Here is a 26,527-nt window from a genome sequence, read left to right as displayed (position 1 = left end):
AAAGCTTCTATGTTTGCATGCTTATGGCTTCGAGAGTTTTAGGAAAAAGGCCTTATTACTCGTATGTGATCTAGGGCAACAGTAAAATCGTATTGCATGCTCTCAGTTAAAAGTTTTAAAGTCCCCATCGTTTTTCGGCGATCGGCGGCATCAGTTAAAAGTTTTAAAGACCTCGTCGTCTTTCGGCGATCGGAGGCACCAACAATGATTAAAGACCTCAACGCCCTTGCGTGTCTTGAGGCGAGAAAGAGATAAAGTCCTCCTCGTCTTTGTGCGAGTGCAGATGAGAACAGGTTAAAAGACCTCTCTGCACCAGCAGATAGAGGCAAGATTAAAGTCCTCAGTGCATCCAGGGGGGGTGGAGATGTACACCCGGGCAAGTTGAGGCACCAGATAAAGTCCTTCTCACCTTAGAGTGAGTTCAGGCAAGATAAAGTCCTTCTCACCTTAGAGTGAGTTCAGACAAGATAAAGTCCTTCTCACCTTAGAGTGAGTTCAGGCAAGAAAAAGCCTTTCTCACCGAGTGAGTCCAGGCAAAATGAGTTGAAAGGTCAGGGGTGTTTGTGACCTTAAATGGTGGGAAGGGGAGGAAAATGCCTTTCCCCCTTTAAGTGAAACATCAATGTTGACCCAGTAAGACCAGATCATTGTTCTGAAACTCAGGAAGGTAGAGAAGGATCCGAAAGGCGCCTCTATCCCCAGATGAGGGAACAATGATCAGGTCAGGAAAAGAAGAAAGGTAACATCGCCAGAACCTTATGGCGTGAAAGTTGAGACAGTGAAGGGGTTGTGCGGCGAGTACCAGATCAGAAGAGCTCCGGGCGATGACAGAAGTAGGGGGGATTTCACTTGGCAGATCAGGTAAACTGTATTTTAATACTAGTTTGAGTCAAAACCTGCTGCCTAGTAAGTGATTTTATGTTAAGGTTTGTTTCCTTAAGTTCACAAGTTTTATTGAACGTCATCGCCGAAAAATTGATAGTTGCTCAAGTTTACTTTGAGTTAACAGTTTGCCAAGTTTGTTATAAGGTTAAACAACTTGCTCGAGTTAAAAGCGGTACATGGAGGGTCAAGTTCAAGTATTGCTGAGTTCACGCAATTGAGCAAGTTTCGCCAAACAAGGTATCACCTCTGACCATCGATGTCCTCTATGCACTTAGCGCTAGAGCGATAGATAAGCAAAGTGAAGTACGAAGAACGATGACTGATGAGTTGTCGGTGGGTACGCTGCCCGAAGAACGATGACTGATGAGTTGTTGGTGGGTACGCTGCTTGAAGAACGATGACTGATCAGTCTTGCCTTGTCGGAGGAAACTTTTCCAAACAAATTCCTACACAACAAGCTAGCAGACAGGCTATGCCTTGTCAGTCATCCAGTACAAAGCAGTGCACAAGAACTGTTAAGGACGAAGCTAAGGGAGTTGTTAGTCGTGATCAAAGTAGAGGCCAAGATCAAAGAAGGCAGATCGCGCTAAGCCTAAGCTGGTTAACAGTTAGTCGTGTGCAAAGAGAAAGACAAAGCTTAAGAAAATGCGAAGAGAAAGATATGCGTCTGAAACTAGTATATATTAAGCAACAAAGTTTATACAAGTTCAAGTACAACAAATTGTGTAGAAGTGTAAAATTACAAAAAAAAAAAAGAGAGAAAGAGCTCAAGGAAGAGGGATGAGTTTTCCATCTACCACTTCGTGATAAATGCTGAACTGGGAGAGGTCCAGATCCGGGAGAATGCATTTGATCTGCTCGAGTGCCAGCTCGAACCCATCAGCAAGGGCTTCAGCGCCCACGCCCATAAGGTCAGCATTCTCCACTTCGAGCTTTTGCTTGGAGGCCTCCGCAGCATTCTTCTCGGTGGTAAGGGAAGCAATGGAAGAAGCAGCTTCTTCCAATTGGCCCTTTGCCTCAGACAGCTTGCTCACCGCCTCCTCAAGCTTCTTCTCCCCAGTAGTGGTCGTTTCTCTGGCAGACTCGAGATCCCCCGCCAGTTGTGAGTTCAGTTGGCGTAGGGAGGAAGTCTCGGCCTCCAGGTGGGTCACCTTGCCCCGCAACTCCACCACCTCGCAGTCCAAGACATTGATGGCTTGTCCCATCAAGATCTCAGTCTTGATGGTCTCTTGGACCTGCGCCAGGTACTCACCCCTGGATTTTTCCACCATACCCCTCAGCAGGGCTACGGACTCTTGGGAAGCTTCGAAGTCACTCTGCAGTGACCCTTTGTCGTGCTCAAGCTCCTTTACCCTCTTCTCCAAGGCTATTTGCTTGTGGTGCTGGGTGGAAAACTCCAGGGAAAGCACTATCTGCTTCGCCAGGTGCATGTCCACCTCCTCCCCGTTCCACTCGACAAGCTCCCGGCTGCGAATGAGCTGTCGGACCTAGGCAATGACTCGGCTGAAGTTCTCATTGCTTGCTCCAGAGCCGCTTGGTCGAGAGCTGGCCCCGCCGCCTTCAGCGGTAGCGGCGGAGGTTGGCGGTGGTGGTGGCATCACGAGAGGTCCCGAGAGATCCCCCGAGCGAGCAGAATCGCCCCCAGCAAGTGGAGTGGATTGACCAAGTGGTTGGCCTGCTGGGGAAGGAGATGGTGATCGAGGAGCTGGGGATGGCAGTTGTTGAGGAGAGGGAAAGCATGTTGGCACTAGGGCAGGTTGAATAGAAGGAGGCGAGGGCGAACCTTCCTCTATCTCCACTACCTCAATCTCCCCAGGCTGAAGAGATGAAGCCCCCCCAACCGCTGGAAGTTTCCTCTTGCGGTGTACGAGAGGAGAGCCAGAGCTCTCCTCTTCGGTTGAGGGAGTAGGAGCAGCAGCAGCAGCAGATGAAGGAAAGGCCTTCGCCAGCTTTCTTCTCTTCCTTCCTGGCTCGGGGCCTTCAGCTGGCGCGACCGAGAGAGGAGGAGCGGCGATAGGATCAGTGGTGGAAGAAGAGGAGCCAGTCCCTTTGGCCCCTTTGAGTCTGGCAAGCTCCAGCAAAGCTTTCCTCCTTTCCTTCCCTGACATCGTATCTACATCGAAGGGAAAAAGAAGAGCTAGATGGCATAGTTATGCAAGTGAGTCAAAATGTATGCAAGCATGCATGAGAATGAGCAAGTATCCTAAGAGGTGAAAGAAGAAGAGCCTACCTATGTATTTTTTCAAAGCCAACACATCAAACTCATGTTTGATGAGAAGAGCAGAGTTGTACTTGGCCCCCAGGAACAGCCCACATAGCTCGCGCTCGTAGGGGGCCATGGCTTCGAGACCCCGGGGTTTCTTGAACTCAACCCCAGGAACCCAGTAGAGGGGGTACCCCTCGAGCAATGTTGGACTTTGTGGGGTGGCAGATATCATGTAGAACCTGCCTTTCCAATCTTTGAAGGATTGCTGATACAGGCCCAAGAGCACCCGTCCAGCAACCCCATTCAGACTGACCCCAGGGTTCTTCGCCTCGAAGAAGTAGAGAAACACATCCACGGAGGCGTTAAGCCCGAAGTAATTGCAGAGAATCTCAAATGCCCGGGTGAAAGCCCAGGCATTTGGATGGAGTTGGCAGGGTGCGACGTTCAGCTCCATCATCAGCTCCTTCTCGAAAAAGGTGAAGGGCAGGCGCAACTTCAACCTCTTGAAGATGGCGGAGTAGACGAAGGTGAAGGGCACCCCATTGGTGGCCCTGTCATCCGCACAGATGGGCATTCCTCGAGGAGGAATGCGTATACGGATATTAATATCGTTTTCCCTATCGACGGCGCAAGAAGACTCATCTGGGTCATTGCTCAGAAGGGATTTGAGGTGACCCTGCGGTAGTAGGGTGGAGGTTTCGGCCAGCAACGCCAAGGGAGCCCAGTCGTAGACCCTGGCGTTGTCATGGTAGGAGGTTGCATCGGGTGGTGGCGGTGCCGGTGCACTTGCTGAAGGCTGTGCACCAGAAGACGAAGTGACGATTCGAGCGGTTTGTTTTAAGCGAGCCATTGCGAGATAACTGCAATGGAGAAAAATGAAGGGTCAGAGGAATGGAAGAAGAAGAAATTATGAATGGTTCGGTGAAAAACAGAGGAAGGGAAGAAGAAAGAGATGTCTAGGCAAAAAAGAGGAAGAGGGAGAAGCAGAAAGCAGAGTGAGGGGCGCGAAAACCCTAACGCGGGTCGAGAAGATGAATGCATGATAATGAAAGGGACGAATGCAATCGGTGAAAAGAGCCTAAATAGACCAAGGAAGAAGAAAAACCATACCTTTGAGTGATCGCGAAAGGTTGGGAGGTAGAAAGCTTGAAGGGAGATGGGCGCGCAGAGAGGGAATTCGAAGTGAGCCTGAGAGTGTTGAAGAAGATGATGAAACAGTGAAAACGCGCGCCTATTTGAATAAGGGAAGCGCTAGCGGCACTCCACGCTGGCCGTTGATGCGGCCACGTGTCGCAAGATTAAGAAAGGAAGTTGTAACGTTAAAGGGCAACACGTGAGGTGGCCCCACTTGCCATGTGGACCGAGAGCGCGACCACTTAGTCTCTTCGCTGAGAACAAGTTCACAGCTCGAGACTAGGGGCCTTGTGATCCGGTCGGTAATCGGTAGTCGATGACGTCAGCAGCAGATAACAACATGGACCACTAGCACGGTGACACATGGTCAGGTGGCAGAGAAATCGGGGAGGAGATCACCCGATATGGTTATCGGTGGTCAGTAACCGAGTGACCACCGACAGATCAGTTCCAAGATAAACGGGTGACACGTGGATCAGGTGGCAGAGTAGTCATGGAGGAGATTCCCCGGTATGGAGATCGGTGGTCAGTAACCGAGTGGCCACCGACAGATCAGTGCCAAGATAAACACCCGGGGGAGAACGCGAGAAGCAATAGAGCACCGATCAGTCATCGGGGTTTCGTGTTACACGCAGTTAAACTGGGACTGAGATTCCCAGCGAGAGCATTTTGCATGGACCTCGCATGATCATACCTCAGAGAAAGAAGAGCTCCTCGTCGGTATAGTCGTGCACGAGAGTGGCCTGAGGGAGTCAGTAAACCGGTCAGTGATTGGTTACTCACTCAACCCATTACGTGCATGGCATCGTGAAGGGGAAATCGTGTATGCAGAGAGCAATGTTTGGTGAGTGTGCCTAGTCCAGCCACACCTGGCGTTCTCCTGGGAATGTGCGATTTCACCCAGATGGAAGAAACGCGTTAAGTTACTCCGCAAGGGAATAACTTAGGCGCACAAGAGATGCGCTAGAGCCCTTCAGGTGGAGGCACGTGAACGGTTAGATGCGAGTTGCATGCCTCCACGTGTCACTGTCTGAGAGGGGCGCGGCCCAGATAAAGGTGCACTCCGTGTCGTGAAAGGTACAGACAGAAAACCCAGACACCCACGACCCTGACTGTGGTACGTTTTTGTACAAAAGCATAACAAAATTCTGACACGCGCAGAGGACAGCGTAGCAGAATTCTGTTAGGCACAGACACAGAGGGGGATAAAAAGAGAATCAGAGAGAAATACACACACTGTTTTTTTTTACACACATTATTTTCTAGTGATTATGTGATCTAACTTAAGCGTCGGAGTGCAAACGGCCGCTAGAGGCACCGTCTGTGTGTCTGCAGGTTGCGTTTGGAGTTCCCAAGGAGGAGGTTCTAAGAGTATTCTTGCAGATAGCACAGTTGCCAGAGGCGGGTCAAGCAAGCGACAAGGCAATTCCTCCACGCTCGAGTTGTCGGCAGGATAAAAAATTATAGACAATTTCTTGAAGCTTTCAAAGAAACACATGAGGAAGATAATAGATTGGCTCTCTTGAACAACCAATTGAAAGGCTTAAATAATTGGTTGAAAAATAGAGTTAAAACACTAGAAGAAGAGCTAGCAAATTCGAAAAATGATTTTGAAAATCTAGAATTGATTTATAAAAACTCTTCTTGCAAGTGTAACTCTAGTTTTTATGAAAACTGTGAATCTCTTGAAAAGAAAGTTCATTACCTTGTAAAAACTGTGGATAAGCTTTCATAAGGAAAATCAAACTTTGAGACTGTTCTAGCATCTCAAAATTGTGTTTTTGGAAAATTTGGTTTGGGTTTCTATCCACAAAGTAAGAAAAATTGAATTTCAAAACCTTATTCTACTATAACAGAAAAACAACGGATTGAAAAGTCGAAACAACCGATTGTTACATGTTTTTACTACATGAAAATAGGTCATTCTGTTAGGTTTTGTAAAATTAGGAAATTTTATGTTTCTAAAGGTGATATGAAGTGGATTCCCAAGAATCCTAAGGGTTCAAAGGATCCAACTAATGCTCATGGTCCCAAATTTGTAAGGGGACCAAATCTTGATACTTGATTTTGTCTTATACAAGATTCTTTGATAGAAAATCAACATATGTGGTACCTGGAGAGTGGGTGCTCCTAGCATATGACAGGGGAGAAATCCAAGTTTGTCAACCTTATCCTCAAGCAAGAAGGTCATGTGACCTATGGAGACAACAATAAAGGGAAGTTTCTTGGGACAGGCACCATTGGTGACAAGAACAACTTCCTAATTCATGATGTCATATACGTAGAAGGGCTTGAGAATAGTCTACTCAACATTAGTCAGTTGTGTGATAAAGGTTATCAAGTAACCTTCAAATCCAGCACTTGTGAGATACGTCTACCAAATTCACAGGAAGTATTGTTAATTGGTAAAAGGGTCAACAATGTTTATCTTCTTGATATCTCACATCCTACATCTATTGGTTGTCTTCTAAACCAACATGAGGAATCATGGTAATGGCATAGAAGAATATCTCATATTCACATGCATGATTTGAATAAACTTATATCTACAGATCTTGTTGTAGGATTATCCAAGATCAAGTTTGACAAAGACCATATATGTGAAGCATGTCAAAAGGGGAAACAAATTAGACATTCTTTTAAGCTGAAAAGTGTAGTTTCCACTTCAAAACCCCTTGAGCTCCTCCACATGGATTTATTTGGTCCTTCAAGAACTATGAGTCTTGGTGGTAATTACTATGTTCTTGTTATTGTTCATCACTTTTCTAGGTTCACTTGGACACTGTTTTTAGAATCAAAAAGTGATGTTTTTGCTACCTTCGAAAAGCTTGCTAAGAGGTTGCAAAACACCAGCTGCAGCAACATATGTGTTACTCGTAGTGATCATGGTGGAGAATTCCAAAATGAAAAGATCAGTTCATTCTATGAAAAGCTTGGAATCTTCCATAATTTCTCTACTCCTATAACTCCTCAGCAAAATGGAGTTGGGGAAAGGAAGAACAAGTCTCTTAAAGAGCTTGCAAGAACCATGTTGAGTGAATCCTCCTTGCCAAAGTACTTTTGGGAAAATGCTATTAGCACTACATGTTATGTGATGAACATGGTTATTATAAGATCAATCTTGAAAGTTAGCAAGGTGTCTTTATTGTGTGACAACACAAGTGCTATAAATCTTACCAAAAATCAGATTCAGCATTCCAGAACAAAACACATAGAGAATCGTCATCACTTTATAAAGGATCATGTCAGTAATGGAGATTGTGAAGTGAAATTCATTGAAACAGAAAAGCAACTGACAGACATTTTCACTAAGTCTTTGCCAAAAGACAAGTTTTTTCTCTTAAGAAATTAGTTGGGTATTATTGATTCTCAAACTCTTTCTTAATTTTGTTTTTATCCCTTCTATTATTCTATTTGTGAAGACAAATAAGGGGAGAATATTCTAGTTTGTATGTTGCTTGTATGATGGTTTATAATTGTTTTAATTGTTGGTTTAAAGCTGTTGCAGAAACTTTGATTTTGCATACTTACATTGGTTTTTTTCACACTGATTTTGTTGATTTTCATTGTGAAAATCACATAGTGGAAACTGATTTAGTGGTGCAAGGGAACTTGGATATGATTACTCTCTCGTATTGCATATTTTAGTTTTTTTGCAGGTACCCTCAAATTCAAACAGAAAACACAAGCAAACCAGGGATTTGTCTTCATCAAATAGGTGGAGATTGTTGAACAAGAGCTTTGATGTCTCCAAATCTATATGGATTGCTTGAAGGTTGGATGTAGCTTGTGTGTGTGAGTTATGAGTAGTTTGAATTTGTAAATCCACTCTTAGTTAGGATTCAAATTTGGTTTAAATCAAATCCTTTTGAAAAAAAATGTTTTGCAAAGAAGTGGAAAAACAACCAGTTGTTTTATCGTTTCAATTGGTTGTTTGACACTTAGTGTTTTTGAAACAGGTTTTGACAAAGCTTGAAATTGGTTTAGTATGCAAGGGAATCTGAATATGATTACTCTTTGGTACTGCATATTTTAGTTGTTTTGCAAGTACCATTAAATTCAAACAGAACAACACAAGCAAACTAGGGATTTGTCTTCATCAAATAGGTGGAGATTGTTGACCACGAGCTTTGAGGTCTCCAAATCTATATGGATTTCTTGAAGGTTGGATGTAGCTTGTGTGTGTGTTCTGAGTAATTTTAATTTAAAAATCCACTCTTAGTTAGGATTCAAAGTTGGTTTAAATCAAATCCTTTTGAAAAAGAGTGTTTTGCAAAGAAGTGGAAAATTAACCAGTTGTTTTATCGTTTCAATCGGTTGTTTGATACTTAGTGCTTTTGAAACAGGTTTTGACAAAGCTTGAAATTGGTTGACTTGCTGTCAAGCCAATTCAATCGGTTGTTTCGACAATTCAACCGATTGTTTTTTGAAAACTCTTAACAAAATATGTTAAGTTTAGTAAATTTGTTTTAATTGATTCAAAACTGATTTGGCTCCTTATTAAATGTTTTCAACAACCTTTTGGAGTTTAAATAGTTTGTTTTACGCTCCTGGTAGAAATGATCTTAGATTAATCTTTTGAAATCAGTTCTCTCCAAGATTTAGATCAAGCTTATTGAACTTGTCTAAGAGTGGAATAGGACTGCTATGTTATCTTTTGTAATTCAATATGTATCAGGTGTGATCCTTCCTTATTCTCTTTTGATCTGTATTTCTGTAAAGAACTATGTTTCACAGAGTCAGAGTTTGTTCTAGTTTGTGGTGTGTTGTTTTGCCAAAGGAAGTGTGTGTTCTTGAGGCATTCAAGATCACTTCTTTGGTGTGTGTGTGGTTGTAATCTGTGGTTGATTACATAGTGGAATACCCATGGTTTCTGGGGACTGGATGTAGCTCTTGGTGTAAGAGTGAACTAGTATAAATGTGTTTGTGTGATTCTTTCTTTCCCTAATCTCAATTATATCTGTTTTAACTTATTTTTATAAACTGCTGATAAAAACAACCAATTGAACCGCATAAACAACCGATTGATTTTCTGGAAATCAATTAAAACAGTTTTGTAACTTGAGCATTTTTATTCCTTTGGCTTTGATTCTTCATTGGCTTTCTCCGTACCTTTAAAGTTTGCGAAAAATGTTAAAAAATAATTCATCCCCCCCCTCCTGTTTTAGGCCTACAATTCTAACACCACCTTCTTTGCTACCCACTTTAGAAGTGTAATGAGTCTTTTGGTATATAAATAATTTAAGAGTGTGTAATTTAGACAATGTGAGACTATATGCCTTTAGTAATACTCAAAATTCACAACACTAGATACATGGAACATGACCTACTAATATAAAGAAAGGGTTGTCCAAGACAATTATAGATTTATCAAACATTAAAGAACATAAAAGATGTCAAACAAAAAAATATGATTGTTTTTCTGAAGGTTAGTTTAGTCAAATTTTGTCAAAGTTTTTAGACCGTCTAAGTTTACACTAGAAGAAAAATACTGTATTTCGCCAAAAACAGATGCGTATGAACCAAAACCGACGAATAAACGTCAAATTTGCGTTGGCCAAGCAGCGGATGAAAAAGTCGTGGAAGCAAAGTGATATTTTCATCGGCCAGCACAAGCAATGGAAATTGCGTGGGCTAAGTCAACAAAAAACGCACACAAATTTCATCGGCCAGGATGATGTAAAAGTGACATAATATCGTTGACTTATGCGTGGGTCAAAGCGAAGAAAATGTATAAAAAAAAGCATATGCATTCGTTTGCCCGACGAAGAAGAGAAAAAAATAAAAATGGCATCATATTTTGCGTTGGCCAGGGTGATGCATAACTTAAGAAATAAAAACTTGTGTGGGCTTGGCCTATGCATAAATGGTAGCAAAAAAAATTAAAAATTATTTGTGTGTACTTGGCTTATGCATTAATGGTTTAAAAAAAACATTTTATTTTTTGTTCTAGCCATTTTTACCTGTAACAGTTACAGAATAACAAATCCCCATCATTCACACCACATTCACATTAAAAAAATTATCCAAATATGTAAACAAAGTCATTTAGATAATTTCATCCATCCAAATCATTCAATCTAAATATTAATACATAAAATAGAACTTAGAATTAAAATAAACCATAAAATAAAATTGTACTTTAGAAATTAACTAAAGGTACTAGAACTTAAAATGTTCGATAACACAATTACATAAAAATAATGCAATTGAAAATATAAAATGCATCCCATGAAGTAGAAATAGTAGTGATGTGATATGTAAAAACCTGTAAAAAAATACAAACAGTCTGGGATGCACTTTAAAGGAAGGGCTGGTCATCATGCTCTGGATCATACTTGTGTGGAATTAACTTGTGCTAGTGGAAGCATTATCACTTTGCAACACTGAGAAAATTTTTTCCTTTATGACCTTCATTTCGTCCTCTAATTGTGCATACTTTTAACCCCACATACTAAGTTTTGTACGAAGTTGTTGATTTTTAGTCAACTGATCAGATTGTGAAGCATTATATACAAAGGGTTGAGTGAGCGAAGAGACTCCTTGGCGGAAGTTACCAACCAAGTTTGTTGTACCATACACTCGACCTCTACTCTTTCATTCGGCAGCTTCCTTTCCAGTTTGAAGCTTTGTTGCTGGATCAACTTGATGGACATCGGTGCTAGAGTCTTGAGAACTATTTACTTGAAGGGTCCTCGAGCGCTCATGATAGTTTTCTTACATAATTCATTAGGAGATGGAAATGTTATGAAATTAAAATAAAAATTTAAAAAGACTTAGAACAATAACTTACATAAGTTTCGCGGACACGAGTATCAACTCAATCACCCTTCTTGTTTATGTGGGTGGCCATAAATAGTTCATCAGATTCAATAGGATGACCATATTGACGTTCCAAATAATGTTGTACAATTATAAGCATTATATGTTGCAAATGTAAAATGAATTCCATCTAAGACAGTGATGAGTACTTACCAAATTCACTACAATATCTGAATATGATGTTTGACCTGTGGAGTGCAATGCTCCACCATAAGCTGAAACACTTTTCACTTTATTCTGAGATGATTTATCTTTTAATATTTGTGTAGTCTAATAGTTCAGAAGCTCAACCCATGCCTACTCGCCTATCCAAGTAGGTCGGACACCCTTTGCCCTGGCTTTGGTAAACATGTCACAAAGTCATTTTTTGGCTTTAGGCTCATATACCTTTTTAATCTGCCACTCATCCTGAGGTGCCCAAGTGACTCTACTCTGTTAAAAAGAAGAAAATATTTTGTTTCAGCTTTACCATTCTGATTGATTTGTATGAAATTGTATTAAAAATTAAAATTATCTTAAAGTTAGTCTACCATTTTAGTTTATCCTCCTCAGTCATGGCATCAAACAAATCAAATTAGAGACATTTATTATATGAAGATAAAAATAAATATAACTTTAGGATGACTTACCCTTTACCAAGAAGTTGGATGATGACCCTACTAGCAGGGTGCCTAAAGGGGGAGGTCGTGCTCTGAAGCAGTAGCGGCGCCATGGTCAACATGGTCAGAAAGGCCTTGCACAGAGGCAGCAATAGTCGGGACAAAGGGAGAAGATGTGGTTTGGGAAATGGGACAAGGAGTGGCCTGCACAAATGTACCAGGGGTGGGATACAAAAATGTTCTAGGTGTTGAATCAAGTGTGATCAAAGGCTTTGAAGAATCCAAATCCAAGTGTTTGATGCAAGGCTGAAGTTGTTGTTGTGTTTAGGATAGGATCTAGGTAGTTTATCTGTATAATCCACTCTTTATTGAATCTAAAGCTAAAGTGTTTTTAAATCTTTTGAAATTAAAGTGTTTTTCAAACTAAGTGAAAAACAACCTGTTGTTTTGTCGAAACAACCGATTGTTTTACTCTTAGGTGTTTTTGAAAAGGTTGAAAACTGTTTTGGTTGGTTGACTTGCTGTCAAACCAAAACAATCGACTGTTTCGTGCTTTCAATTGATTGCTTGTTTGAAAATCCTAACAGAATATGTTTTGTTAGTTGAGTGTGCTTTAAATGATTTTCAACTTAATACGCTCCTGTATTAAATGCTTTGACCAATTTTTGAAAGCTTTAAATAGTTTGTTTATGTTTTATAACAAACAACAAAAACATATTTGAGTTTTTCAGTTGTGAGAAATTGCTTTCAAGTTTTGAACATTCACTTTTCAGCTTTGATTTTCTCAAGAGAGAGTGGAATAGGATTACATTTGTATTGATTTCAGTTTATTATGTAAACAAGTGTAATTCGTTCTGAATACTTTGTACTTTCTGGTGTTGTAAGCCAAGGAGTGTTGTGTGCTCTTGAGGTTGTCAAGATCAACATTCTTGGTGTGTGTTGTGCCAAAGGAAGTGTGTTTCTTGAAGGGTTCAAGGTCACTTCTTTGGTGGTTTTGTGTGTAATCTGTATTTGATTGCTTAGTGGATTGCCCAGTGGATTCTGGGGACTGGATGTAGCTCTTGGTTTAAGAGTGAACCAGTATAAATTGTTTGTGTATCTCTTTCTTCCCTTAAACTCATTTAAATTTAGTTGTTATTGCTTTGCTGGTATAAACAACCGATTGTTTTTCTGGTGCTTTGCTGTTTTGTGCTTTATGTCTTGGCTAACTGAATTTCTAATTGAGTTTCATTCAAAGGATTTTGTTCTAGCTTAAAAAGTTTTCGAAAACCCCCTTTAAAATATTCACCCCCCCCTCCCCCTCTCGTTTAAGGCCATATATTCTAACACTAGGGTGGGTTGCACAAATGTACCGGGGGTGGGCTAAAGTGGAAAACTCCAAGTGTGGTGGAGTGGTCTTTGTCATTGATTGAGTACACTTGTAAGAACAATCTTTGAATATTAATCGGAATTAGTTATCAAATTACACAACCTAAAATAATTTAATTCAAATTATGTACAATTAAAATTACTTAAGAAATGGTTTGACCTCATCGCAATTGATGAGGACTTGAACATGGGTAGAACGATGTTCTTTATCACTGAACAATAGTCTTTGTTAGAACCACTTGGGCATCCACATTTATTCAAAACCGACAATATGGATGTGTCTTCCTCATTTGTAAATGTTTGAGGATCATTTCTCAAACTTTTATTTGACAACAAGCTGACACATTTGAAATAATGAGAGCAAAAATATGTTATCTCTTGATGTAGGTAGAATGCATGTATTGATCCTTCTACTTATGAGTACCCATTGATTTCTTTGCATCTCTCATCATCTTAAACAAAAACAGTAGTTATTATAAGTTGCACACCTTCTTAAACATTAAAATAATTAACATAATTCTTACCTTTCAAAGGGATACATCCAACGATACTGAACAGGACCACCAAGTATTGCTTCCACAGGAAGATGAATGACAAGGTGTTCTATTGAATCAAAGAAAGTTGTTGGTGGAAATATTCGTTCTAACTTACATAAGATGCTTGGTATGTTTTCTTCCATTCTGACAAGATCATTCATCCTTAATGTATTAGAACATAAGTATTTAAAGAATCAACTTAAGTCATCAAGGGCACTCCATACAAATTTTGGCAATGACGGAAAACATATTGGGAGTAACCACTCCATGAAAACGTGTCAATCATGACTTTTCATGCCATGCATACTTCCCTTGTCTTGGTTTCCACACCTTGCAATGTTAGAGGCATAACCCTTTGGCATCTTCAACTCGGTAATCCGTTTGTAAATTGACTTAGCATCTTTCTTTGAGAATGTGTAGTTGGCATTTGGCTTTACAAACTTTCCATTTTGTAATTAAATCAACTCCAAGCCTCCACAGACACACAATTCAGCAACATCCATTCTCGCCTTTTGATTGTCCTTCGTTTTATTCTTAGCGTCCATTACAGTGATGAAGACATTATCAAAAAAGTTTTTTTCTATGTACATAATGTTGAACAAGATGCTTTGATGTCTCCAAATCCAAGAGGAAAGCTTGGAGACCTTGTTGTTGAGTGTGTGTGTGTGTGTGTTGTCTAGTTGTTTGAAACTTGTTAATTCACTCCTTAAGATGATCCAAGTTCATTTGAATCTTTAACCTTTAGAAAAGATGAGTTTTCTAAAATGCTGTTGAAAATTCAACAGGTTGAAATTTCGAAAAAACAGGTTATTTTACCTTAGTAGTTTTTGAAAAGGTTTAGAAAAGCTTGACTTTGCTGTCAAGTCAATTCAACCGATTGTTTCGACAAAACAATCGATTGTGTTTATGAAAACCTTAATAGAATTTTGTTAAGTGATTTTAATATGTTTTAAATGATCCTTACTACCTTGGCTCCTTTATTAAATGTTTTTTACCACTTGGTTGGTCTATATAAAGGTGGTTTTACGCTCCTAATCTTGGAGTAAGAGAAAGAGTTTATCAAAACAATTTTTCCAAGATTTGAAAGAGCTTTGGACCATCTTAAGTGTGTGGAATAGGATTGAGTTGTAATTCTAAACTTTAAGCTTTGTAATACCCATGTGTATTCTATTCCCTTCTTCCTTGATTACTGTATTTCTGTAGTTGTGTTTGCCAAGGAGTATTGTGTGTTCTTGAGGTGTTCAAGATCAATACTTTTGGTGTGGTTTGCCAATGGTAGTGTGTTTCTTGAGGGGTTCAAGGTCACTACTTTGGTGTGTGGTGTTTGTAATCTGGTTTTGATTGCACAGTGGATTACCCAATGGTTTCTGGGGACTGGATGTAGCTCTTGGTGTAAGGATGAACCAGTATAAATTTGTTTGAGTGATTCTCTCTTTCCCTTATCTCACATATATCTGTTTTAAGTTGTTTTTATTAACTGTTGATAAAAACAACCGGTTGAATCGCAAAAACAACCGGTTGATTTTCTGGAAATCAACTAAAACAGCTTTGTGCATTGCTTTCCTTAGTTTCTTTCTCTGTGATTCTTCATTGGCTTTCATTATACCTTCAAAGTTTTCGAAAATCTTTTATAAATAATTCACTCCCCCTCTTGTTTAAGGCCATATATTCTAACAATTGGTATTAGAGCTTGGTACCTAAAATCTACTCAAGTTTGATCCTAAAAATCTTTTTTCTATGGTTGAAAAAAAACCTTTTTGGGGAGGGTGCCTCAATTAACAGGCCACCTTTATTTTGTGGAAGGTACGTATGAAGATCATTGTTGAATATCTTGATAAAGGAATATAGGATGCAATTGAAAATGGTTCTTTTATTCCTAAGTTTGAAAAGGATGGTGTTTTTATTGAAAAGCCTTGGTCCCAATGGACTGATGCAGAAAAAAAAAAGAGCAAAGTTTGATTGCATTGCAAAAAATATTATCACCTCTGCCTTAAATTCTAATGAGTTTTTCAGGTTCTCAAAACGTGGATCTGCTAAGGAGATGTGTGATACACTTGAAGTAACTCATGAGTGAACCAATGAAATAAAGAGAGCAAGGAGAATAAGTCAAGCAAGAAGGAAAAGAAAGCAAAATAAAAAAGAAGCCAATTTGTGTTTGATGGCCAAGGAAGAAGATGATGCAAGTAGTGTTAAGTTCTTGTACTTCTTTAAATGCTGAAAATTATAGTCAACTTCTTCTAGCTTTTAAAGAAACACATGAGGAAGCTAACCGATTGGAAATCTTGAACAACCGGTTAAAAGGGTTGAATAACTGGCTTGAAAATAGAGTCAAGGCACTAGAAGAAGAGTTGGAGAATTCAAAAACTGATTTTGAAAATCTAGAAATGCTTTACAAAAACTCTTCTTGCAAGTGTGACTCACTTATTTGTGAAAATTGTGAATCTCTTGAAAAGAAGGTTCACTACCTTGTGAAAATTGTGGATAGGCTTTCACAGGGTAAATCCAACTTTGAGACTGTCTTGACATCTCAAAATTGTGTTTTTGAAAAAGTAGGTTTAGGTTTTAATCCACAAAGCAAGAAAACTGAGTTTTCAAAGTTTTTTTCAAAACTTCCAGAAAAACAACCGATTGAAAAATCGAAACAACTGGTTGTTACGTGTTTTTATTGCATGAAGAGAGGCCACTCAGTTATATTCTGCAATATTAGGAAGTTTTTTGTTCCTAAAGGTATTTTGAAATGGGTTCCTAAGGTTCTGAGGTTCCTAAGACTTCTACTAACATAATTGGACCCAAATTCATAAGGGGACTAAATCTTGCTTCTTAATCTTTTCTTGTAGGTATCCTTGGCAGCCAAGAATCACTTTTGGGCTTGAAGAAGGACTGTTAAAGGGAAGAATATCAAGAGCAAAGACAATCTTTGTACCTACACTTATCAATTGTATATGTCTTGCAGGGTTCTTTGAATGTCAAGAGACATCCTTGGCACATGCATAGTGTTGATCAAAAGAAACTTCAAAGAGAGTATGTGTGTTTTCATTTCTCAATTTATGTAAGTGTGCCTTGTGACCATATGAACATCTCAAAGTCTTCTTTTTGAGTGAATCTATTGGCGTTCTTTGTACAAAGTTATGAACAAATTGCATACTGCATTTTCATCAATTTAAAAGGTAATTTTTGGTTATGAAAAATGTTCTTTTTGTTGTCACAGTAAAACAACTGATTGTTTTTTCGAAACAACCGATTATTTTTCCTCTTGCACCTCTGTATAATGCTGCCAAGTTTGCTTATGCATGATTAAACCTTTTTCTCTTTTTCAAATCTTATTTTTGGAAAAATATACATTGAGTGTGCCTTAGAATTTGATAATAAAAGATTATATCCACTTGTTTTCTTGAAAGCTCTATATCATTTTTTATTCTTGAAATGTCAACATTGTTTGTACTGCTTGTCTACTATATTATCATTCTGATTTCTGCTTTGTACTACCCTTCTCATTGTCTATTTGTGAGAGCAAATAAGGGAAGTTGTTTATGCTTGATTTCGTTGTATAAGATAACTTTAAGACGAAAGCACTTGATTACTTCAATTTTTCTGGTTTTTCTGCTAATGTTGTATATGCAGAAAACTAGTTTGTGTGTGTCTTGTTATCTTACTGCTATACTTGCTTTGTATATGCATCAATTCTGTGTTGCAGGACCTTTCAAGTACATGTGCTATGTTGAAGACTAATCAAAGTGATGCTTCTTATTATGGTTCAAGAGCATACACCTTACTCATATTCTTGACAAGTCAAAATTCATGACCTATGTAAAGAAACTTCAAGAATAAAGAGTCTGATCTGGTGTTGTTGATGGCTTATAACTGTGGAGGAATCTGTCCATGTGGTGTTTGATGAAATTATTTATAGTGATCAGGGTTCTACAAAGGTTTATGCAGAAGATGAGTAGAACATCACCTTGGAGAAGCTGGAATCTTGTCCAGAAAAAGAACCGATTGATTCTGTGAAACAACCGGTTGAAATTCTGCAACAAGAAGAGTTGCCAAAGGAATGGAGAATTCCAAGGGATCTTTCAGTGGAGAACATCATTGGTCAAATCCAGAAGGGTGTTTCTACACGTAGTACTGTATCTAACTACTGCGAGCATATGACTTTTGTCTCACAAATTGAACCTAAGCCAAATGAGGAAGCTTTCAAGGATGATAAATGGGTTGTTGCCATGCATGAGGAGCTGCATCAATTCACAAGAAATGATGTCTGGTTTCTTATTCCAAGGTCTGACTAGATGAACATCATTGGATGCAAATAGGTTTTCAGAAACAAGCTGGATGAATCTGGAGTAATTACAAGGAACAAGGCAAGGCTTGTGGCTAAAGGTTATAATTAAAAAGAAGGCATAGATTATGGTGAAACCTTTGCTCCAGTTGCAAGATTAGAAGTTGTAAGGTTGTTGTTGGCCTTTGCTTGTATGAGTGGATTCAAATTGTTTCAAATGGATGTTAAGAGTGCTTTCCTCAATGGAATCATCAATGAGGAAGTCTATGTTGAACAACCACCGGGCTTTGAAGATCATCAACTTCCTAACCATGTATACAATCTGAAAAAGGCCTCGTATGGACTTAAGCAAGCTCCAAATAACTTGTATATCTTCATCCTATGTAAAGTAAGTTGTATATGTTCATCTTATGCTTTTGGCTTCATAAGACCAAATGAAATTCTAAACATGCTTGAGGTAATGCAAAGGTATGAATGTATTTCATTATGCATTTCCCATCACTTTGAAAGATTATTTGCTTTGAAAAATAACATTTTCTTGTTGTCTCAGGAAAATAACCGATTGTTTTCACGAAACACCCAATTTTTTTACCTCTGGCACATTTGAATAAAGTTGTTATGATTTCTTATGCATGATTACAACTGTTTCTTTTCTTTCATAACCCATTATGAGTCAAATATGCATTCTTTGTGCCTCTGAATTAGATCATAAAGAGATATATTCTTTATTTTCCTTGAAATTCAAAGCTTTTTATGAATGGCAACCACAATGGTTGATGTGATTCCACTAGCCATATAGAGAATGATTCTTGACATTCTTAGAAATCACCTTGAGCTGGACATTATTGAGGCACTTTTCTTAGAGTTGGATCATTGTTCTAAGACAAGAACTCACCAAAAACTAGGGATTTGTCTTCAATAAATAAGGGGAGATTGTTGAACAAAATGCTTTGATGTCTCCAAATCCAAGAGGAAAGCTTGAACACCTTGTTGTTAAGTGTGTGTGTGTGTGTGTTGTCTAGTTGTTTGAAACTTGTTAATTCACTCCTTAAGATGATCCAAATTCATTTGAATCTTTAACCTTTTGAAAAGATGAGTTTTCTAAAATGTTGTTGAAATTTCAACAGGTTGAAATTTCGAAACAACAAGTTGTTTTACCTTAGTAGTTTTTGAAAAGGTTTTGAAAAGCTTGACTTTGTTGTCAATTCAATTCAACCGATTGTTTCGAAAAAACAATCGAATGTTTTTCTGAAAACCTTAACAGAATTCTGTTAAGTGATTTTAATATGTTTTAAATTATCCTAACTACCTTGGCTCCTTTATTAAATGTTTTTACCACTTGGTTGGTCTATATAAAGGTGGTTTTACGCTCCTAATCTTGGAGTAAGAGAAAGAGTTTATCAAAACAGTTTTTCCAAAATTTGAAATAACTTTGGATCATTCTTAAGTGTGTGGAATAGGATTGGGTAGTAATTCTGAACTTTAAGTTTTGTAATACCCAGGTGTATTCTACTCTCTTCTTCCTTGATTACTATATTTTTGTAGTTGTGTTTTCCAAGGAGTATTGTGTGTTCTTGAGGTGTTCAAGATCAATACTCTTGGTGTGGTTTGCAAAAGGTAGTGTGTTTCTTGAGGGGTTCAAGGTCACTACTTTTGTGTGTGGTGTTTGTAATATGGTTTTGATTTCATAGTGGATTACCTAGTGGTTTCTGGGGACTAGATGTAGCTCTTGGTGTAAGAGTGAACCAGTATAAATTTGTTTGTGTGATTCTCTCTTTCCCTGATCTCACATATATCTGTTTTAAGTTGTTTTATTAACTGCTGATAAAAACAATCGGTTGAATCACAAAAACAACTGGTATAAACAATTTGGTTTGTTGACTCCATTAACGTATATAGTCTTTGTAATCGTGGTATTTTAGGCAAATAAAACATTCTTTTTATCGACACTCTTTTGTATGTTTTGTTCTGACCCTTTGGAGGCAAGTACTTGGGAAGACCACAAAATTTTCACTCATTTAGTTCGATGTCATCCATGTAATATAACATGCATCTAGCCTCACAACAATCAATCTTGACAGCCTTCAAGCCGAGAGTAGAGACAACATTTTTGCTTCATAATAAGTCTTGGGTATGCAATTCTCTATTGGAGCTACATCAAGTAACATTTCAATGAAATAATCTAAACACTTTTCAGTTGTGTGCCAATTGGTTCTAGCACCCAAAAGCCTTGTGGCTATTGACAATTTAGACTGAGTTTCTCCATCATAAATGGGTTGATGAGCAGATGCTAACATATCATAAAAATTTTGTGCTTCAATGTTAGGTTGTTCTTCTACATCATCGATAACATTAACATAACAAGTTCTTATATCACTTTCTTGCATGTATGCATTGTACATCACTTCGACTAATGACCCAAAGTCATCATCACACCTAATGTTATCATAAATGGTGGATGCAATGCTTAATGTTATCATAACTGGTGGATGCAATGCTTAAGTTAACCTCATTTGTCATACCCTATAGTTAGGTTAAAGCAAATGACTCCTGACATGAGAAGGTTTGAGAATTTTCTCACAACAACATTACACCTTACCCTTTCATCTGGTATGTATGAAACTTGATTCATTGCCTTAGAAACAAAATCATGAACGCCATTTATGAAGGGTTGTCTCAATCTTTTTGAAGAATCAAACATTTCATACATCCAATTCGATCCATTGTTATGCATGTTGATGATGAAATTATCAACACTTAATAGTATACTTACACCCTACAGACGATCTAATACATGAATCATGTGAATATCAGTGTCCAATGCATTGTATATGTCACATGTGAACTTTATTGTTTAAACTTAGTATGTAAATATTTAAAACATACCAATTCATGTAATTAATGATCGTGTTAGTGTAAGAATTTTGTATTTGTAAATCCTAGACGAATAGGATACAATAATGTTCAAGCTAAATATAATACAATAATTCATACATCGAAATTAATTATCGTGGTAGTGTAAGAATTTTGTATTTGTAAGTCTTAGACAAATAGGATACAATAATATTTCAGCTAAATATAATACAATAATTCATACATCGAAATTAGTATTGTGATAGTGTAAGAAATTTGTATTTGTAAATCCTAGACGAATAGGATACAATAAGATTCAAGCTAAATATAATACAATAATTCATACATCGAAATTTTAGTTAATGCGTATGCATAAACATCGTAATTTCATTTAAGGCTTATATATAAACATCATAACTCACACATCGTAATACATACAACGTGATTTCATTTAACGTGAACATATAAACACCGTAATTCATACATTGTAATTCATAGATTGTAATTTCATTTAACACGTACATATAAAAATTAAATAAATTTACTATCTTAATTCATTTTTTATCTATCACAATTTTTAAAATATTTTAGTTATTTAAAACTTGGGTCAATTTGTTTTCTACACCCACTAGTTGACTACTTGCAACATAATAATGGAAAAAGTGGGCCCACTCTGCTGCCCTTCACTTTTACTCTATTCAACCCCTATTTATTTTATACAACCCCACATCACTATTTCTAACATTTTATTGAAAAACATGGGCCCATTCTGCTATCCAAGACTTTTACTCTATGCATCCCCTATATGTTTTCTACACCCACCAGTTCACTATTTGCAACATATTAATGAAAAATATGGGTCCATTCTGCCGCCCTTCACTTTTACTCTATGGAGCCCCTATTTATTTTATACACCCCCACATCACTACTTGCAACATATTAATGTGAAAAACATGGGCCCATTATGCTGCTCATCACTTTTATTCTATGCAGCCCCTATTTAATTTATACACGCCCGCTGTAACTTTTTTTTTTAAAAACATGGGCCTATTCTACTGTCCAAGACTATTACTCTATGCAGCACCTATTTGTTTTCTACACCCACCAGTTCACTATTTGCAACATATTAGGCACATTCTGCTCCCTATTACTTTTACTCTATGCATCCCATATTTGAGTGTTTCTTCCTGCACCTCCATATCTTCTTCTCTCACCTCCATAAATTTTTAAATTTCCAAAAATACCCCTCTATAATATTCTGGATTATGTAATCCGTAAGTCATTTTTCAAATTTATAATTAGCTTCCGGATTATATAATCTGGAAGTTTTTTTTCAGATGCATTATTACTTTCCATATTACATAATCCGGAAGTCTTATTTAGCTTCAGGATTATGTAATCCAGAAGTCTTTTTTCAAATGTGTTTCGGATTATATAATTCAGAAACTAGTTTATGGAGGTGACAAAAAAGGATAAAAATGTATTTTCATATTGTGTATGCAGGTGGCAAAAGAAGATATGAAAGTGCAGGAAGAAACAATCCCCCTATTTAATTTATACAGCCCCAACATCACTATTTGTAACATTTTCTTGAAAAATTTGGCCCAATCTGCTGCCCATGACTTACTCTCTGCAGCACGTATTTGTTTTGTACACCGTCACCTTTTAATTTTTTTTTTCAAATAACCAATGGAAAAATGGAAAACTTTACTCTCTGCAGCACCAATATATTTTTTTTAAACACAATCGCTAAATGAAAAACTTCTAAATGTATTTAATTATTATAACATAACCAGTAGGAAAAAAAAACTTCTAAATTTATAATGTACTTAATTATTACAACATAACCATTAATTATTACATAATCAATGAAAAAAAAAAGTAAAAAAACATCGTACTTAATTATTACAAGATACTTAATGAAAAAAATTAAAAATACAATTTCCTAAATTATTCTTAAACAGGGATAAGTTTTTTTCTAAAAATATCACTTCTTTTATTAATTACCTTTCCTTCTTTTATTAATTACCTTTCTTTTATACTCATTTCCATATAAGAAAACTTTAACCTTCAAATCCTATTAAATTAGTTTCAATCAAATTAAAATTGTAAATCTTACTAAACTAGTTTTAGTAGAATTAAAATGAACGTTTTGTAGATCAATTCTCTACACACAACAGTGTTCTTCTTCTCCACTTTCACGCACATAAGCTTTCAAGGTGTTCCATTACATTATTTTTTGATTTTTTTAACTTCAAAACAGAATTATGTTTGCACTAAAATCATTTAGATAAACTCAACCACAATAAAATACATTCACATAAACAACAATAATCACACACAAAATTAATCAAAAACTCTTAAATTTTAAAAGTTTACCTCGGATGAATCACGTTGGAGCAGCGATGGTGAAGGCACTAGAAGTTGAACATGGTGGAGCAGGAGGTGGAGTTGGACTTGGTGGAACTTCGGCACTAAAGGCTAGAGCTAAAATGAAGAACACCAAAAAATGTTAGAGCTGAAATGGAGAAGAAGAACAAATTGTTAACAAAATAAGAGAAGATAACCGGAGAAAGAACACATCGGCGGTGAATAATGTTGGAGAAGTGACGGCGAGGTGGTGAAGAATGTCGGAGTAGTAACGGTGAGAAACTGAGGCACAAGGTGGGGGCAACCAAATGCGAAGAATGAGGAAAAATTAGGTTTCTTAATTTGGGGAAAAAGGGAAATTGGAGGGCGGGGCAACAAAATTTCTATTTAAATAGGATATTGTATGCGTCAGCCACGTCCTACACATAGATGGAAGCGCATTTTATGTCGGTTGGCTAATGTCAACTCTTGCTTATTTCAAAAAATTAATTTAATACATATTTAACTCACCATTTTCGTAATATTTTAAACATTTTAACTAAATCATAATAAACGGAAATAAAACTTTAAAAAAAATAATTTAATTTATACAACAAAAATAAATACATAATTCAATTAAACTTTGGTTTGGAAAACCATTTATCCTTACAAGTGTTGTTTCTATCTATGATTATCTAAAAATAATCAATTTATTAATGTTTGGACGAAATCAAAAAATAACTCTTAAGGTGTGATATTGAATAAAAGGTTTCCTTTCAGATCAAACAATTCCATTGAATAAAGTATAATTGTATGTGTGATAGCATCTACTACCAGGAATATCAATGAATCTTATTATTGAAATTGCTCAGGATACCCTCTTTTAGCCTTTACAATCTAGTTCTTAGTTAAACTCGTACATTACTAACTGCAATAAAAAAAACAAGTACATATGCTCCACCCAAAATGGCAATGGGCTAAGGTTATGAACTTATAATCCAAAATTTGATGATCAAGTCCTTTTCATGATTCTAAGTCCATTCTATACTGGACCCAATAGAAATGGAGTTATATATGTTACATTTATTAAGAACCAAGTCTAGTAAAATTACTATGTCAAAAACCTATTATTCATGCAATGAGGATTGTTTTACATGGTATAAAATTTATGTTGCTTAATAGGAGGTCAATGACATATAGTAAAAGAAGCTAAATCTGTGAGTTTGTTCTTCAATGCATTGGAAAATTGTATTAACGCACTTATATGAAATATTGCAGATGTACCATCTCGTGACTAAAAACTTACTATATTATTATGTGCTTTAGTTGGAAAACATAAGTTTCTTTTGGAGATCATAGTCAGTAAGTATAAAAATTCATGCATTCTTTTTATTTATTTCTTTTATTACTATTACTATATTTAAATTAAAAATTTCCAATATTGCATGGTATGTCCTAAATGGTTGATTGTAAAAACACACTCATATTCTGGATTAGTCACACCTTCCTCCATAAGAAAATGGAAAAGAGGTCCAATGATTTCAAATTGCATTTATGCAACATGTGGTCAAGTTTGGGACACTTCGGGTATTGTAGTAATATAACAATTAAGAATAAGTTACTCACTCACACTTAGTCTTAATGTTTGTATTATATACATTGTTGATAAATATTTAAGATGATCTTATATTTCATTTATGAGAAGTAAAATCTTTTAGATCACAATGAATATCAAAGGGAAATCATCAGTTCCTTCATCCATTACAGAGATATGAGATTCAAATTTATTTAAATTACCAATCAAAAGTTTTATCTCACTTTTTTTATAAAAACTTTCATGTTATGCATCACTAAGCAACTTGACATCTCAATTAGGCTGACACTTCAAGTAACAAAAATCATTTGTCATCACATGAAAAAATTATTTTTAAAAAAAAATACACAAAATTATAGGGGCGCTAGACCAAAACTCAAATGTTAACAAAAACGATACATAGGTAGACTATACTTATTCATAAAGAATTTTACGAACAAACTAGATGACCTATTGTACCAATGCAATTATTCTCTATGAATAAATCCTAAATTAGCCAACTTATCGGCACACATTTTCTTCACATAAAATATGAGTAACCCTAAACCTAATTTTCCCGCAGTAATTGAGATAAATATTTCTTCAAGGAACATTAGTCCTAGCAGTAAACGCAGCACAAATCAAGGCAGAATAACATTCAAGCCATACATTAATAAGCCCCATCTTTTGAGTTTCCTCCAAAGCATGTATAACTCCATAAAACTCAGCAATCATAATTGTTTGAACTTCAAGAAACGCAGAGAAAACACCAATAAACTCTCTCATACTCCCACGAAAAATACCTCTACAAATAGCAAGACCAAGATATCCCCTAGCAACCCATTAGTGTTAATTTTAACCCAACCTAGAGAAGAAAACTCCCACCTAACAGGAAGAGGACGAATAACTTTATCAATACGAGTATTAACACCAAAAAACTTAATCACGTTAAAATTCAACATATCATTCTTCATTGAAGCTTTAGACGAATTTCCCACTAAACAAGTTAAATCTTTAATTGTCGAAATAGCCCTAGAAACATCAATCTTATCCTGAAATCTAACATAATTCCTCATACGCCATATCATCCAAATAGAAAAAGTTATCACAACAAGCTTATTCAATTTAACCAAAGGCTATCATCACTCTTAATAAAAGAAAGAAGATCATCCTTATTAGAGAAATGAGAAGTAAGAAAATTTTGTTGAACCCAACTCCAAATATGCAAAGCATTAGAACATTCAAAAAATAAATGTTGAGTAGATTCCTCATGCTTTTCACAAAGCATACACATAGAACATATATGCAAACCTTTATTCTGAATATGTTGATCTGTAGGAAGTCGCTCATGAAAAACTTTCCAGAGTACTAGAGTTTTGGAAGGCAAAATATATGAAGACTAAATGAATTTACCCCAACCATAAGGAACAACTAGTTCCAAGAAAAAAGTCAGCCGATTTAAGAGTGAAACGACTAGACTCATCTAGAATCCAATTAGGAATATCTTGTTCCTCCCTAACCATGACATGATTAAAAAAATGAGGCATTTGTTGTAAAGACAAGGAAATATTCCAATCACAACCAGTCCAAAACCCCCTGCAATATTTGCTAAAGAATTAGAAGAATACCATTTGTCATTCCATAAATTAATAAAAGTACATGTATTAACAATCCAAGAAGTATAAGTATCGTAACATAAAACTACTTAATTCCAGGTCAAAGATATGAGGATCTATAAACCTTTCTAAACTCGTATTTTAATTTAAGAACCCTGACTTTCAGGATAAGCAAAGTTCCAAACAAGCTTAAGAAGATACACATTATTTTCATGATGAAGTTTAATCATTTTCAAACCTCCATTCTCAAGAGGAGAACAAATCAAAGCCCAATTAACAATAGTTATGCCTTTATTCAGGATATCACTTGATG

At 36.8% G+C, this 26,527-nt stretch overlaps 1 long non-coding RNA gene across 2 annotated transcripts; it reads right to left on the bottom strand.

The window, feature by feature from the left end:
* Positions 1 to 10,366: 10,366 nt before the first annotated feature.
* On the bottom strand, positions 10,367 to 23,409 carry LOC137826686 (uncharacterized). Of its 2 annotated transcripts, XR_011083570.1 has the most exons (4): positions 23,244 to 23,409; positions 23,056 to 23,163; positions 11,677 to 11,850; positions 10,367 to 11,479 (listed from the first exon to the last, which is right to left on the bottom strand). It is a non-coding gene; the product is annotated as an uncharacterized lncRNA (long non-coding RNA). The 2 variants fall into 2 exon arrangements; XR_011083571.1 differs by lacking the exon at positions 11,677 to 11,850.
* Positions 23,410 to 26,527: the final 3,118 nt, after the last annotated feature.

This window comes from Phaseolus vulgaris, chromosome 8 (assembly GCF_000499845.2).
Source record: "Phaseolus vulgaris cultivar G19833 chromosome 8, P. vulgaris v2.0, whole genome shotgun sequence".
NCBI classification, from domain to species: Eukaryota; Viridiplantae; Streptophyta; class Magnoliopsida; order Fabales; family Fabaceae; genus Phaseolus; species Phaseolus vulgaris.
Note: the sequence above shows the minus strand (reverse complement) of the source record. Positions and strands in the feature narration are given on the sequence as shown.